Here is a 15,808-nt window from a genome sequence, read left to right on the forward strand (position 1 = left end):
TTCAAGTGAATGCAAGTTGTTCACCTGGCTATGTAAATATATGAATCCTTTGACATGCTTTTGATGGTCATAATCTTTATATGATATGAGTAAACCTTGGATTTACTTTTTATTTAATGAAGATGATTACTTTTCACAATTATTGATGTAAAATGGTATTTAGCAGTTCCATTTACTGTGTCCTATCCTGAGAGGGCCTGATTTAAAGAAGTTAGTGAGGCAGCCAGGAGACTTCTCATAGTTCAGGGAATATGTGAATATAAAGCACCATTGATGGAAAAATAATTCCTGAATGTGGGAAGGTACTACATGATTTTGTCGTTGACTAAAATTGGCTTATTTTAACATGTATTTGTTTAAATATATACCAATTGTAATTCCAAAACTAATTTAGAGTGGTCTGTATTTACATGCCATATTCTGCTAGTCCCTTTATCCTGTCATTAAAACCAACAAACATCTTATCTGCCCTCTCTTTTAATATTAGGTGTGCTGTATAGATGTAATTAGTCACATATTCAAACTTTAAACATGTTGATTTTAAGGTCCAGGCTTATGTGATACTTTAAAAAATCAAGGGAAGGTATGCACAGTTAATAGTTGACTGCTCAGAGTCTGGTGTACACAACTCCTAGTGGTTGCTGTTATTTTTCAATCTTTTTCAATTAATTCTTACCATTTAGTTTTTGTGACTTACTGGCCCTACCCATATTTTTTATATTCTTCCTTTTTAAAATATGAGAAAGATTATTATGTGAACTGGTTAGATTGATTTCAGGCATATGAAATATGGTGACTTTTTCATGATCTTGTGGTCTGTTTATGTTTTCTAATTGAAGTGATAATAGTCTTCTTTTCAGTTTTGTAAATGTTTATTGAGTTCTTGTTAGGCACTATTTAAGGAATTTTAGGGAAGATAAAAATGATTGCTTTTGATAGACTTACCCTTTAAGTGAAGAAATCCACAATTTATTAAAAAATTGCAATGTAAAGAAAATAATAGCGAGTATACAGTTTCCTGAGTGCCAGTCATTGTACTGAGGTGTTGTGTGTCATTTCTCCATCCTGCAGCAGCCCATTGTCCCCTCTGTTAATGCTTCTGGTGTCTTTGTGTTGTTTCCTCTCCCAAGAACCTTTCTTGTCCAGATGAATGAAAGTACAAACTCATGTAATTCCCAGTGTTGTGATCTTATTTTATACTACTTTTTTGACATTATAAGCCTCGTGATTTACTTGCTTGTTTCCTTTGTTTTAAAAATAATGATAAATCATGGATATAGGAGGTTGGAGTTGTAGAAGGAAAAAGTATAAATTAACATACAACACAAAACTTCTTTAAGCCCAAATGTCCTTATCTGTGTTAGAGATGTAGATGTAGAGACTAGTGCATATGTTGGCCAGCTCTTTCTTTCATTCAGTAAATATGCACAGATTTTCTTGTATTTGTTAGTCACAGTTCATGGGATTGAGGATAATGTGGAAAAAATAAATGTCTGACTTATCATACTTCCATTCCAGTGAGGGATAAAAATAATAAGTAACTATTACTCATAATGCATCATGTAATGGCCAAATTAATTTTCTAAAAAGTTTCTTTCTGCATCTTCTCATAATGTGAACATGTTTTCTTCTGTTTCTAATTGTTTGTTCATCTATTAATGATCATTTTGATCTTATTCTTGTTGTCAGTAATTTTTAGTGCCTCTTAAAATCTGCATTAATACAGCAAGTTTAGCATTTCTTCATGTACCTTTAATGTAACTGCACTGTTATTTTTCTTTTCTGGGCCTCATTAATTAGATGGTTGCACAGCTTAAACTCAGGTCTCTCATGGTTTTCTGGTGTGGCTATTATATGCCTCCTTGTTTCCCTTTGTACAGACATTGCATATGCACATTAAAGATCGAATCAATTAAAAATCCCATGACTTTTGTTAAAAGGCATCTTTTCACTGTAGATATATTGGTTTATGATTAGCTTGTGCTTATGCATTACATTTTCTTTGGTAAAACTGATTTTGAGATTTTGAATGGCTAAATCTCTGTAGATATTATTAGTAAATAAATATGGCATCAAGGTCATCATTGAGATTTCTTAGCAAATTTAGAAAGCTCACGTTACAAGGACATACAGCATCCAACTCAATTTTTAATGGGAAAGTTCTTTCTAGTTACACCATTGTATAATGAAGCTTACCAAATTGTCTTTGAAGGCCCATCAACATCCTGACTGCTCTACCTTCCAGTCTCAGCTTTGATTCTACACTATGAAAGTGGATTTGGATAGAAAGGAATTTAAAAGTGACTCATCCTTTGTCATCCATTCCTACCCCTGATCTTGATAGGAGCTTACGATTAGCCTTGCTGCTGAGACAGGAGGTATAAAGCATTTCTTTGCCAGAACCCTGGGTGTCAAAGACCTGTTCAAGCCCTATTGAACATGTTACCCTCTGCTTCCTTATTGCATTCCACCCATTTTGTTTTTGTTTTGTATGAATTTTCTGTGTTTATGCATGTATCTTAGAACCTTACCTGCTATATTTATAATAGGATTGGTGTCTTATCTCTGTATACTTCCTAATTCTCCAGGGATTAACAAGATATATCTTTTCAATATATATCTTTTAATGACTAAGCAAATGAATGGGTTTGGATTAGCTCTTTCAAAAAACATGAATATTAAAGTAGAACAGCCACTATTAATGCCATTTACAAAAGTTTCTACTCTTCTGTTCTTCATCCCTCTCAAAATTGTACATGCTGGGGCTGGAGAGGTGGCTCATCAGTTACAGGTGCTTGCCTACAAAGCCTAACCACCTAGGTTAGATTCCCCAGTATCCACATAAAGCCTCATGCACAAAAGTGGTGCATGCATCTGAAATTCATTTGTAGTGGCTGGAGGCCCTGACATGCCCATAATTTCTGTCATCTCTCTTTTCTCTATCCCACTCTACTTACAGATAAATAAATAATGTTTTTAAAATGTCCATACAGTGGCTTATATTGAATTTTCAAGACCTATTTTGCTGAGTGCTTGTACTACATGTTTTTAGTTCTTATACTGGACATATTGATTTTTCTTGTTCCTTCAAAGTGAATATTAGTTAGCCTACACAAACTTTTCGACCTATTTCTCATAGCTAATCATAAAGACATTATGGAAATGCAAGTTATTTCCTTTGACTTTTTTCTAATTTTAGTGTTTTCTTTACATACAGATAAATGAAAGGAGTATTTGAATTGCCTTTTGAGACTCCAAATACTGAAGGTAATATCAAGTAATACTTTCTCACTTGTTTACTGTCTTGAATTGTTTACTTCCATGCATGCGTGTGTGTGTGTGTGTGTGTGTGGTATGTGTGGTATATGAATGTGTGTACAGATCTATAGCCAATCCCTGTGTGTGCCTAGGTTAGTAGAGAATATCAGGTCTTTGTTTCACTCATAAATGCTTTTTCTTGAGATGGAATCTCTTTGACCCTGGGACTGTTAATTCTTTTGGTCTGGCTGGCAAGCCTTGGTGATATTCGAGACTTTGCTTCCTGCTGGGCTGGGGTTGTATGTAGGTGTGGCCATGCCCACCTGTTTCCATGGGTGCTAGGGAATTAAACGTGGGGTGTATTGGGCCTTCTAAGGCACTCATGCTTGTTTGGCTTGGATTTCCAAAGTCTTACATTTACTGGTTCAACCTTTTAGTGCCTTTTACTATATTTAATCCCTATCAAAAAAAATACTATAAGTAAACAAAAGAAACCTCATTTCAGCCTAATGATTGTTGTTCCCCCTTTTCTTCTTTCTGTCCAAGAATGTGTGTCACATTTTTTGTTAGTTTGCAATCCTAGTTTTGTTTATTTGTTTGTTTTGTTTTTCGAGGTAGGGTCTCACTCTAGCCCAGGGTAACCTGGATTTCTCTCTGTAGTCTCAAGGTGGCTTCCAGTTCACAGTGATCCTCCTACCTCTGCCTTCCGAGTGCTGGAATTAAAAGTGTTCCCCACCACACCCGGCTGAAATCATAGTTTTAAAATGTGCCTTTTTCTTAAGTAGACATATTAGTTCAAAGGAATAAAAAAGAAAGTTTATGTTTTCTCCAAGAATAAATAGCTTTGCCACTTACTATACAAAGTAAAAGTGTCTTCATTAGGAACAACAAAACAGGTCAGATCACATTGAAGAGTTTCTGATAGAAGACCAGAGTATCAGGCAAGAAGTTTAGAATAGTCTTGTGTTGCTACATTGTCTATACAAAGCTTTTAGCACTTGGAGAAGGTTTCTTAGACAAGAGCAACTGTAATTACTTTTCTTCTCATATGTGTGGTTAGATCTTCCAGCTAGAATAACTTGGTGGGGTAATTTACTATAGAAGAGTAAATCACAGATTATATTGGAAGGGGGTGGGGTGGTGCAATCGAACCATCAGTTTTGTGAATACATGCACTAAAGCATGTGTGATAGCTTGTGTTTAATTTTTTTACACCAGTGCACACCTCAAACATTCCCTTCAGCAGGGGGATATGCAAATTGTTCCAAACGCAGCAGCAGTACTTTCTCCTGAATGTCAAAACTGTCAGACAGTTTTAAATCAAATCTTTATAACTTTTTTTTAAACCAGCCAGCCCCAAGATTGAGGCACCAAAATGAAAACACTTGATTCCCATACTTCCAAGAAGCTCCGTGTGTCAACACAGTAATGTCAGAGTTCTAATTCACCTGCCTTCTAATTTTAACCTTTTAAGGATTTTATTTTATTTGGCTTAATTATGATATTTTCTACAAATTAATGGTAAATGCCTTGATTAATAAAACCAAATGTCAAAGAAAATGACAACTTGATGAAAAATTAATACTCGGCAATATTTTAAGGTACAGAGGTACTAAAGACGTACTCTTAACCCTCATATTTCAGCATGTCTTTCTGAAGGTAGAGATCCAGAATTCTCTTTGTCTCTGTCTCTACAGCCACATGTGTAAATGCATTCTATACTATAACCCTGAGTTGTTTTACCATTAGTTGCTATAAATAGAAATAGACCCCAAATCTTTGTCTCTTTTGCCCTACGTAGCCTTTATTTTACAAAATCAAAGTGACGTATTTTGTAGGTTGCTTATAGACATGAAGTTGTCATATGAAGAACTCATTTAGCATTGTGTGTGTGTGTGTGTGTGTGTGTGTGTGTGTGTTTTCAAGAAGCCTCATGGAGCAAAATTTAGTTACTTGGGATTGAATACCTTTTATACTACTAATTTGGTCATCAACATTTTGGTAAGTACATTTAAACTTTTCATTTGGAGATTTGCTGCTTAAGATATATTTTCTTCCTGAGGTTTCATTAAAAGAATTGAATATAAATAAAGTTATAAGTTGATGTTTTCTTATAAACTACTTATCAGCTTAAAATCTGACAAACGATAAATATGACTAATTATTGGAAATCATGTTGTTGAAAGATACAATTAAATCATTTTTTTTTCCTAAAAGGTCTCATTATTTTTCATTTAAGTGTTTCTCATACAAGTAACTATTGCATGTGGAGCATCCTCCCTCCTATCCCTGCTCTCCATTTTCTCACCTCATTAGTACCCTTCTTGCCCTAGACAGTTTCACTTCTACTTTTTTTTTTGAGGCAAGCCTAACAGACTGGCCTTTTTAATGAGAGAGATACAGAGAGAGAGCGATCAGGAGAGAGTGTGGGAGAGAGAATTGATGCCTCAGGGCCTCCAGCCACTGAAATCACACTCTTAGATGTGTGTACCCTCTTGTGTGCATGTGTGTTCTTGTATGCTTGCTTTACCTGTGTGTCTGGTTTACATGGGATATGGAGAGTCAAACATGAGTCCTTACACTTCACAGACAAGCACTTTAGCCACTAAGCCGTGTCTCCAGCCCTTACTTGTACTTTTGTCATGTATGCATATACAATTTTATGTACCTACATAAAATCTGGAGATTATTAAGAGAGAAACCTGCAATATTTGTCTGTCTTTGGCTTAATTTAACTTTTCTTCAAAGAGTATATCATCATTCATCTATGTATTATTCTACTTTCATAAATATAATGATTTTAAATAGAAATATGTAAATATTGACTCAAATATTATATGTAAATTGTGCAATGCAGGATTATAGCTGGGGTTGGTTTTTATTTTCACATTTCACAGATAAAGCTGCTGACTAAATGAGGGCAGGCACATTGACCTCTTCTGTGTTGCCCTTTTGTTTGGTTTGATTGTAGGACTACCTAGATCCCATAATACAATGTCAGTGAAATGGATTTGCTTCAGCCATCTGTTCATATAATAACATGATGGTAATACGTAGTAACAAAAAATCTTGCCAACTAGCTGGGCCTGGTGGCATACACCTTTAATCCCAGCTCTTGGGAGGCAGAGGTAGGAGGATCTCCATGAGTTCGAGGCCATCCTGAGACTACATAGCGAATTCCAGGTCAGCGTGAGCTAGAGTGAGACCCTACTTCAAAAACAGAAACATAAACAACAACAAAAAATTTTGCCAGCTCACGTTAGAATCACTTGTGTGTCCTATGTTGGAAATGCTTAGTTATTTCAAACTCATTGCTCATCATAGTAAGATAAGTAGAGGCAAGTGATCAAAATTTTCAACCCAGAGCTGGAGAGATGGCTTAGTGGCTAAAGCGCATGCCTGCAAAGCCTAAGTACGTACCCAGGTTTGATTCTCTAGGTCCCATGTAAGTCAGATGCTCATGGTGGCACATACATCTGGAGTTCGTTTGCAGTGGCTGGAGGCTCTGGTGTGTCCATTCTCTCTCTCTCTCTCTCTCTCTCTTTCTCTCTCTCTCTCTCTCTCTCTCTGTCTCTTTACCCCCCCATCTCTAATAAAGAAATAAAAGTAAACTCTTAAAAAAAAATTGCAACCCAGAGGGAAAGCATTCTTCAGTGTGGGCTTCTTGTGACATTTAAGTTGAAGATGGATGGTGTTGAATCTGCCCTCAACTGATGCTATGTTTTACTATTTTGTGTCCTGCTTGGTCCTAGGTAGCCGGCCTGTACTGGCAAAGCTCTTTAGTAGGTAGGGTCACCAACATTGCTGCCCCGACTGCTTACATACCTGCCATGAATAATAGTTCTGTCAGTTGGTTGATCCTTGCTTTGTAACTGCCTCCACGCTAACATAGCGCCCAGCAGACTTGAACTTCCATTATATTTCCTTTATGTACCTGCGTTTATCTGTATGCAGAGTCATTCTTTTCCATGTGACAAATGTTTCTCTTCATTGACAGTTCTTAAGTTTGATATAAAACTATATGCTTCTGCCCCCATATTCATTTTTCATCAATTTATTTCTGTGTATGACCAATGAATATTTTTTACCATTAGTTATAAAATTTAATAAGGAAGTACTAGTTTTTCCAAAATCCACAATTTTATTTACCTTTTGCTATAGGACAATGCCTATGAAAAATAGAGAAAAACTGAAAACCCAAATTATCTCTGAACAGCTTTTGCTTGGTGTTGCAGTGAATTCTGTAATGAGGACAAGTGGGTCATCTCTGCATAGAGACCTGAGTTTTAAGGATCTGAGTTATGATGTTTTAAACACACAAAGCAACTAATATTATTAGAACAATCTAAATTACAGAAAATTTAATGACCTTAGACTTTCATCCAACACAAAAGTGCCCTGTAAATAAATATATTTTATAATGTATTTGAATTATGTGAAATCCCAGTTTTACTACTTACAAAGAGACTGCATCTTGTTTCTAAGAGACTTTTTAGCCCCTTTTGGAACTTCATTTTATATTTCAGTCCTAAATTTTACTCTGCAATATCAAGTAATTCAGATTTTTTTTTACATAAAATGACAAATGTAGCTTCTAAAGTTGCCTATAATATATCAAGACTTCTATTAGAATGGTCATTAAAAAAATAATAGTAGGCCAGGCATGGTGGCACATGCCTTTAATCCCAACACTTGAGAGGCAGAGGTAGGAGGATCACCATGAGTTCGAGGCCACTCTGAGACTCCACAGTAAATTCCAGGTCAGCCTGGGCTAGAGTGAGACCCTACCTCGAAAAACCAAAAAACAAAAAACAAAAAAACTAGGAATCATTTACCTTGTTTCTGTTGAGAAGGTATATTTATGAGAGAGCATCTTGCTATTTTAATCTTGGCTAGTCTTGCCTTAGGCGTGATCCTCTTGCCTCTGCTACCTGAGTGTTGGGATGACAGGTATGAGTAAGTTTTGTTTCTTGCCAACTGTCTACATTCACTGTTCCTCCTTATCTACCATTCCTTTAAATAGTCATGTCTCTTTTTTCTATCCTTTAGTGATGCAAAGTGTTTTTTATTCTGCTAAGGAAGTAATTTATCCTGCTTGGGGGTGAGGGGAGGTATTTCGATGACTTCTGTAGTAATGCTCAGTGTGTCTTTGTAATGGTCTCAAACTCCTACCCACAACTAATTAGTGACTTTCAGAATGAGAGAAGATGTTAGTTATGTGGTAGCTCTATATTTACTAGTGATCAAAGAAGTGTTACTAATACACTTGTCAGTATTAGAAAAGAGTTGAGTAAATAAAGGACCAGATGGTTGAGCCCCAAAAACATCAAGAGCCCAGTATGTGTGGGCTGGTCCAGCAGAATGACAGAAACATTTACCAGGCAGAGTGGCACCAGAGTTAAGCTTTTACTTCTATCAAGAAGAATCTCTTTTTAAATGTCTTTTTTTTTATGGTATTTTGGTTATATCTGCATAGCTCACTAGTGATACTAACTAGTATTTGAGAACCACTAAGTTCCCTGTACATCAAAGTCAAACATGTTCAGATATATCAAGGACTCTTGCAATAAGGCATAACGGCATGAAGAGGAATGCAATTAACATGGAAGCATTTGTTGTTGTTGTTGTTGTTGTTTTGTTTTTGGAGGTAGGGTCTCGCTCTAGCCCAGGCTGACCTGCAATTCACTGTGTAGTCTCAGGGTGGCCTCGAACTCACAGTGATCCTCCTACCTCTGCCTCCCGAGTGCCCGGATTAAAGGAGTGTGCCACCTTGCCTGGCTTACATGGAAGCATTTTTATGGATTCAGAAAATGCTGACTTTTTTCTCTTAAAAATGTGTATTTCCCGCCTTCCATTTGTCTGTCTCTTCCTATATCTGTCAATCTATCTACTATCTTTCTATCATCTTTCTGTCTTTTTCTTCTTTCAGTGACCTTGTGTTTCATATAGCCCATGCTGGCCTCGCCACCACGCCCGGCCTGAAGAAAGTAGTTTTTTTAAAACCTAGCTTACTCTATATGATATGGATGACCTCCATATCTATTTTAGCATCTCAGATTTGTCAAAAAAATCTAATATTTTTTATTTGCAGAAAATTACTTCTTTTAATGAATGTTTATTAATGGTCCATCATTTACCTTTGAAATGGGATATAGGGTGGTTGAAAACAGAGTAGATGATAGGCATGTTTAGTTTTTCCTCTCACTGGACATGTGTGGAATATTTTGTCTTCTGCTCAGATTGTTCATTATGCATCCTTTGGATGCATGAGCCATTTGGCCTTTTAGCCTGCATGCTCATTCAAAAGCATTCCAAGTCATTATGCTGGACTTTAGCCTTGTTCAGTAAAATGTCCATTTCTTCCATCAGCTGTCCACTTGGACATACATTTTTTATACTCTTAAAAATATTTTGTATGCATTCAGTGTTTATTAGATGGATTTGTCAAATTACTCATAGATAATCAGTTTTTTAAGGTTATAATTTGAGCTATGACCTCTCAAACTGTGAATTAGAAAGCTTGACCCTTGGGTTCACATTTTGACATAACAATCATTAATTATAGTTTTTAAAGGACATTTTATTTCAGATAAAATTTGTGTTATGAAAACAGTGTAAGTATTTTTCTACTTTCAGTAATACCAGCTCAAATGCAAATGCTTGTGTACCTACATATCAATGTCTATATATAATATGTACATACAAATATAATCATATATATATATAAATATATATAAATATATATATATATATTTGAAATGTCCTTATGAATGCATATAGAACTGCAATGTTATATTTACCTATGGATATTTTTATACTATAAACTGTGAGTTAACACTAAGGTCATACTTCTTTTATATAATTCTGGTGTGAATAAATATGATTATCATGTTGAGGAAGACTTATCATTGGAATCTACACCCTTTTCTTTTCCTGAGCAAAAGGACAAAAGTGGGTGTCTAAGAATGGCCAGTCTCTGGTAATAACTTGAATGGCCTGAAAACCATCTGAAGTAGTGTGGTGCGGGCAAATAAGAGCGTTTGAGGCGTTTCTGCAAATCTGCATAGCTGAGGTACTGAGAGGAAAAGTACACTACAGAAGGGTTGGTTTAGGTAAACTCAGAAACATGCCCAGATGTGTGGATACTCTGCTGATAGCATCAGTATTTGAAATGGAGAACACGTTATTAATTAGATAAAAAGATATTCATGTTACTAAAAATAAGACAATTTTTGCTATTAAAATAAAAATTCAGGGCTGGAGGGATGGCTTAATGGTTAATGCATTTGCCTGCAAAGCCAAAGGACCCAGGTTCAATTCCCCAGGACCCACATTAGCTAGATGCATAAGGGGTCGCAGGTGTCTGGAGTTTGTTTGCAGTGGCTGGAGGCCAGGAGGAATACCCTGAGATTTGATCCCCAGCTACCCGAAAGGGACTGACTGAGACCTTCATGGCCCCACAGAGATGACCAGAACCCCACTAAAGAGGGATTTCGGGTAATGGGAGTTGGGGTAAGGGAATAATAGTACAAAACTTTTAAACTACATCTGAATAAAAGTAGAAGGATGAAAAAAATACGTTTTTCCAAAGTATTTCAGAATTAATTCTGTGAATTTAGCGACTAAGGATATACTTGAACATAAAATGAGAAAAATATCTTTAGAACAAAGAAATAATATAAGTTTTTATTTTTATTTGTTTGTTTATTTGATAGAGAAAGAGGGAGAGGGAGAGTGAACGGGCACACCTGGGGCTGGTGTCAGGCTACCTGTAAAAGCATTATTCATGATAACACTTCCTCTGCAATTTTTCCTGTGCCCTAGCAGATGTGGTAGAGGTGGAAAGTCTCATGTTGGACAGTCAGCTATCTTATTGTCTTATTGATGGATCTAGGCACTTCTCCATTTTCTCTGCTTTCTCTGTGTAAAATTCCATTGTTTACATATATGCCACATCTTCATTATTCATCCATCAGTTGATGGGCATCTGGGCCAATTCCAGAACTAGCTATCATAAATATAGATGAAACAGACATGGTTTAGCAGGTATCTCTGTTGTAAAGAGTGGAGTTCTGAGGGTGTGTGCCCAGGAGTGGTATAGCTGGGTCCAATGCTAGCTCTGTTTTCATCCTTTTCAGGAGCCACCATATTGATTTCCATAGTAGTTGTACCAGTTTGCACTCTGAACAGCAGCACATATGGGTTCCTCTTTCCCACAGCCTCACCAGCATTTGTTGTCACTTGACTTATTTAAAAATTTATTTGCTAGCAAAGAGAGAGTATAAGAGAGAGAATATGAATGGGTGCCCTAGGGTGTCCAGCCATTGCAAACAAATTCCAAACGCATGTGCCACTTTGTGCACTTGGGGAATTGAACTCAGGTCGTTAGGTTTTGCACGTAAGCATATTAACCACTTAGCCATTGCTCTAGTCCCTCGTTTGACTTTTTGATGTATGCCATCCTGACTGGATTGAGATGAAATCTCAGTCTTTTTTTATTTGCATCAGAGAAATGGATTTTTGTAAAATATTTGAATGCGTTTCAGAAAGGTATAAAAGTCTTTTACATTTTAATTGTTTCTGAAATGGCTTACTTGGTTTTGTTCAAATTATTCTCTAGTCTAATTTTTTATTTTCTAACAGGTAGTGTTTTCTAACAAAAAGTTAATCAGACAACAGTACTGAAAACAAACAAACAAACAAAAAACTCTTTAAGTAAAGTGCCATTTTATTCTCTTGACCCTGCTCCCATTACCCTGGGGACCCTTCTCAGTGGTGTTTTGGTGTCTGTGGGACCATGAAGGCCTCAGCCAGTCCCTGTGGCATAATGTGGGGAACTGTGCCCCAGAAAATTACTACCCACTCTGTAGTTCTTAAAATCTTTCCACCCCCTCTTCCACAGTGTGTTACCTGAGCCATGGCAGGCCTATTGCCATCCGGATTGAGTGTTGAGTTCTCTGTAGCTTATTGGTTTCTGCTTGGATAGGTTTTGATTGATAACCATGTCTGTCATCACTGTCTTAGAGCTGGTTGTCATGCTAGCAGTAAGAACAGTATTCATGTCGCCACTTCCTATGCAATTTCTCCTGGGCTCTGGTGGTTGTGGTAGAGGTGGCAAGTCTCGTAGTGGGCAGTCAGCTATCTTCTTGTCTTTTCTATGGCTCTTGATTCTTGTCTGTTTTCTCTGCCATCTTCCACTAGTTTGTTCCTTCTCAGGCAGGCGTGTTGGAATGGTATCTAGCCCTGGTGTGCAGCCCTATCTCAAGTGGTCAGAATTTTAACTTCTTATTTTATTTTATTTTTTTTTATTTGACAGAGAAAGAGGGGGGGAGAGAGAGAGAGAGAAAGAGAGAGAGAGAGAGGGAGAGAGAGAGAGAGAGAGAGGGAGAGAGAGAGGGAGAGAGAGAGGAGAAGACTGAATGAGAGAATGAGAATGTGCATGCCAGGGCTTCCAGCCACTGCAAACGAACTCCAGATGCTTGTAACCCCTGTGCATATGGCTAATGTGGGTCCTGGGGAATTGAATCTTTTGGCTTTACAGGCAAATGCCTTAACCTCTAAGCCGTCTCTCCAGTCCTCGAATTTTAACTTTTCAATGTTATAGAAGTATGTTCATTATTCTTCGAGAATTATGTGTCTATCTTAGGTCTAAAGTTTCAATTTCATGCAGTTTCTGTCATTAATGGACTGACATGATTTGGAAGTGCCATTTTGACATAATGTGATGTACATTTATTTAGTGTACATGTTTTTTGTTTCCTACTTGTAAATAGCATTACTTTGGAGTGACAACTGATTGTCAATCTATTCAACTACTGTCTGTGAGAAAAATAAATTACTTCTCTTAAGTTACTGTGCTATAAAGGGAAATGGAAAAATACCTATCTCAAAGAGTTATAATTAAGATTGTAGATATTATTAATAAAAACAATATAGTCAATGGCTATCCTCCTCCTCCTTCTTTTTTTTTTTCTTTCTTTTTCTGGGCACAGTTCTTTCTACCTAAACTTCAAAATTTGCTGTCTTTTAAACACACTGTATGCTGATGTACTTGGTGTTTTCATTGTTTCCACTCACTCGTCCTACTATGGCCTTCAACTGGCTATATTATAACAAAACTTCTACTTCACAGTCAGAGGCCTTGTTTATCCTTTCATCCAGAATCAAGTCATCATGTGTACCTCCTCTGCTTTCACTCACATGAGCACAGCCATTTTTACTCATGCTTCTTTGCTTTCAGTTAGTAAGCTTCTTAATGTCAGGAAAGGGAGTGTATCTTGACAATCTTTGTACCTAACTCAGATTAGGTACTCAGTAAATGTTTACAAATTGTTTAGTCTATTCAAAGATGTAGAGAAACTATACCGTCAGCTCAATATAAAGCTTAGCCACAACCAAAATCAGCAAAAGGCATTTTTAAAGAAAGATAAGCTTAGTAATTTCTTTTGAGTCATGGTTTGATTTCCTTTTGGTCTGGATATTCGTTTCAATGCTTTATTTTATATCTGAATTAGGCAAAACAACCTTATCTTCAATGATGTTGAATACAGTTTTGAATTAAAAAAAAAAGACATTTTAGAGAGATTGAGACTAAATCGTTCACTTTTGTCCAAATGGTTTTAGATCTGAGTAATTGAAATAATATTGAAGGATTACTACAGGATCTTAGAAATGTGTGGTGCTCCATAATCTTAGCATGCAGACCACTTATAATAATAATTACTTAGAAAGTTTTTATGTATGTAGACTTAGCCAGGATCTGGAATTTAGGCAGTAATTAGGTTCTTAAGTGAATATGCTTGGAAAGCATAAAATGGTCGTTTTCTTACTACAGAAATGTGTGGTTGGGCTGTGGTTGCGCTCACTCATTAATGGTGTCTGAGCTGAAGGTGGGACTTGCTTTGTCCTCTAGAAGTCACTTTCTAGATTTAAGCGCTGAACATACAGTGCACAGAGGCATCATTAAGGCATCAGAATGAGGCCTGGGGAAAGCTCATCTAGGATCCACACACCTAAATGCAGTTAGTAAACAGAGACAATAACTCTCATTAAGCATAATTAAACCCAGTATTGACTGTAAACTGTTACTTACCTTAAGGTTCTCTGTAGAGAGTGTGGAAAGGGATTAAGTTGGCAGACTGGGACATTAATTAGTGCCTATTTCACATTAAAGTTACCATCAAGAAGAGCCATATTCATAAATAAAACTAAGGAGGGATTGAGAGACTGAAAAAATAAATTCATTTTAAGAAAAGTAATGTCTAAATTAAAAATAAAGATTTGTGAGAGGTGCCAGCCTTCACACAGCAGTACCCTGGCTAATGGCTACAGCAGATATGCCACAGTTGTCACCGAGGTAAACCTTTGCTTCTGAGTGACAGAAGCCGCTTCCTGGGAGACCTCAGCTCAGCTGGGCATATGCTTTTTGTGGCCGTTTCTGCCACCTTATGAAACTACTGAGGATCTCAAGGAAGATGAAAAGATGCGAGAAATACAATTTCTTTCCTCCTTTCCCAGTTATTAATTGCATATTGTTTATGAAATTGATAGAGTTGTGGAAATGTTTGGTTTATCATCAAGAAAGGTACAGTGCTGTTTTGTGTTCAGTCAAAATGGTGTGATAACTTGTCTCCTGCTACTATTTAATAATCTCCTTCTTGGGTGCAATCTTAAGAGTATGTTGAGAAGGATATAAAAATGTCAGCTAAATTTAAGATCAGCTGTTAAATTTTTATATTATACTGCTGCCCCAAGTGGGGAGGCCAGGATTTAGGAGAGAAGAATTTAAAGAGAAAACAAAGTAGTGACAATACAGACATTTCCTAGGCTGAGGATATTCTTTTTAGTTGCAGACTCTGCAGGCTCTTATCTATGACTTGTCCTTGCCAGTAAGGACCCATGTGCTCAGCCTTCACTGGAGTGGGCGCTGACTCTCGCACTCACTCTGGCGTCTGGTTAGAGGACCGAACCATAGTTAGGGTTGAACTTGTTCAGCTCTTGACCGGGTCTTAGTGCTTTTGTGCTCAAGTCTACCTTTCAGATGGTCACAGAAAAGCACCAGTTAAGCAGTGGCTATACACGTGAGAAAAAGATCCTAGAGCCTGAAGAATAGTTTTTCATTTTTCTTTTTCTTTTTGTGGATGTGGGGTTTAATTTTAGAATAAAATCTTTTAATTTACTTTGCTGAATTTAAACCTAGTTTCATAGCTTATGAGATGAACTAATGCAACAGAAATAATTATTGGACAAAAAATTCTATCCTTCCTTTCCCCCACAGAACAAAAATTCACCAACTGGTTGGATGACAGAGGATGAACAAAAACAGTGAGAGTAAGAGTACTTCTATCCTCTGTTCTTCTCACAATCATGACATTACGAAATAACCATAACAATGGCATTCTTATTAATCAGACATATTTATACAGAATTAGTGTTGGCTTCTGCTCTATATTACCTTTAGTTTTACATGAACTTTTATTATCTGTGCATATCAAAAGAGACATGGTGAATGAACAAAGAAGCCCTGTTATGAGACAAGTACTATTTGACA

The 15,808-nt window shown here is 36.7% G+C and overlaps 1 protein-coding gene across 5 annotated transcripts in view; it reads left to right on the forward strand.

Annotated features, from left to right (window-relative positions):
• Positions 1-15,808, forward strand: part of Zbtb20 (zinc finger and BTB domain containing 20) — a 770,503-nt gene that overhangs the window by 98,377 nt on the left and 656,318 nt on the right. For all 5 annotated transcript variants that reach the window (XM_045146702.1, XM_045146709.1, XM_045146703.1 and 2 more), the window contains exon 2: positions 3,218-3,267. The gene's annotated coding sequence lies outside the window, so the exon portion shown is untranslated. The remainder of the gene's footprint in view (positions 1-3,217; positions 3,268-15,808) is intronic.

This window comes from Jaculus jaculus, chromosome 4, assembly GCF_020740685.1.
Source record: "Jaculus jaculus isolate mJacJac1 chromosome 4, mJacJac1.mat.Y.cur, whole genome shotgun sequence".
In the NCBI taxonomy this organism is placed as follows: domain Eukaryota; kingdom Metazoa; phylum Chordata; class Mammalia; order Rodentia; family Dipodidae; genus Jaculus; species Jaculus jaculus.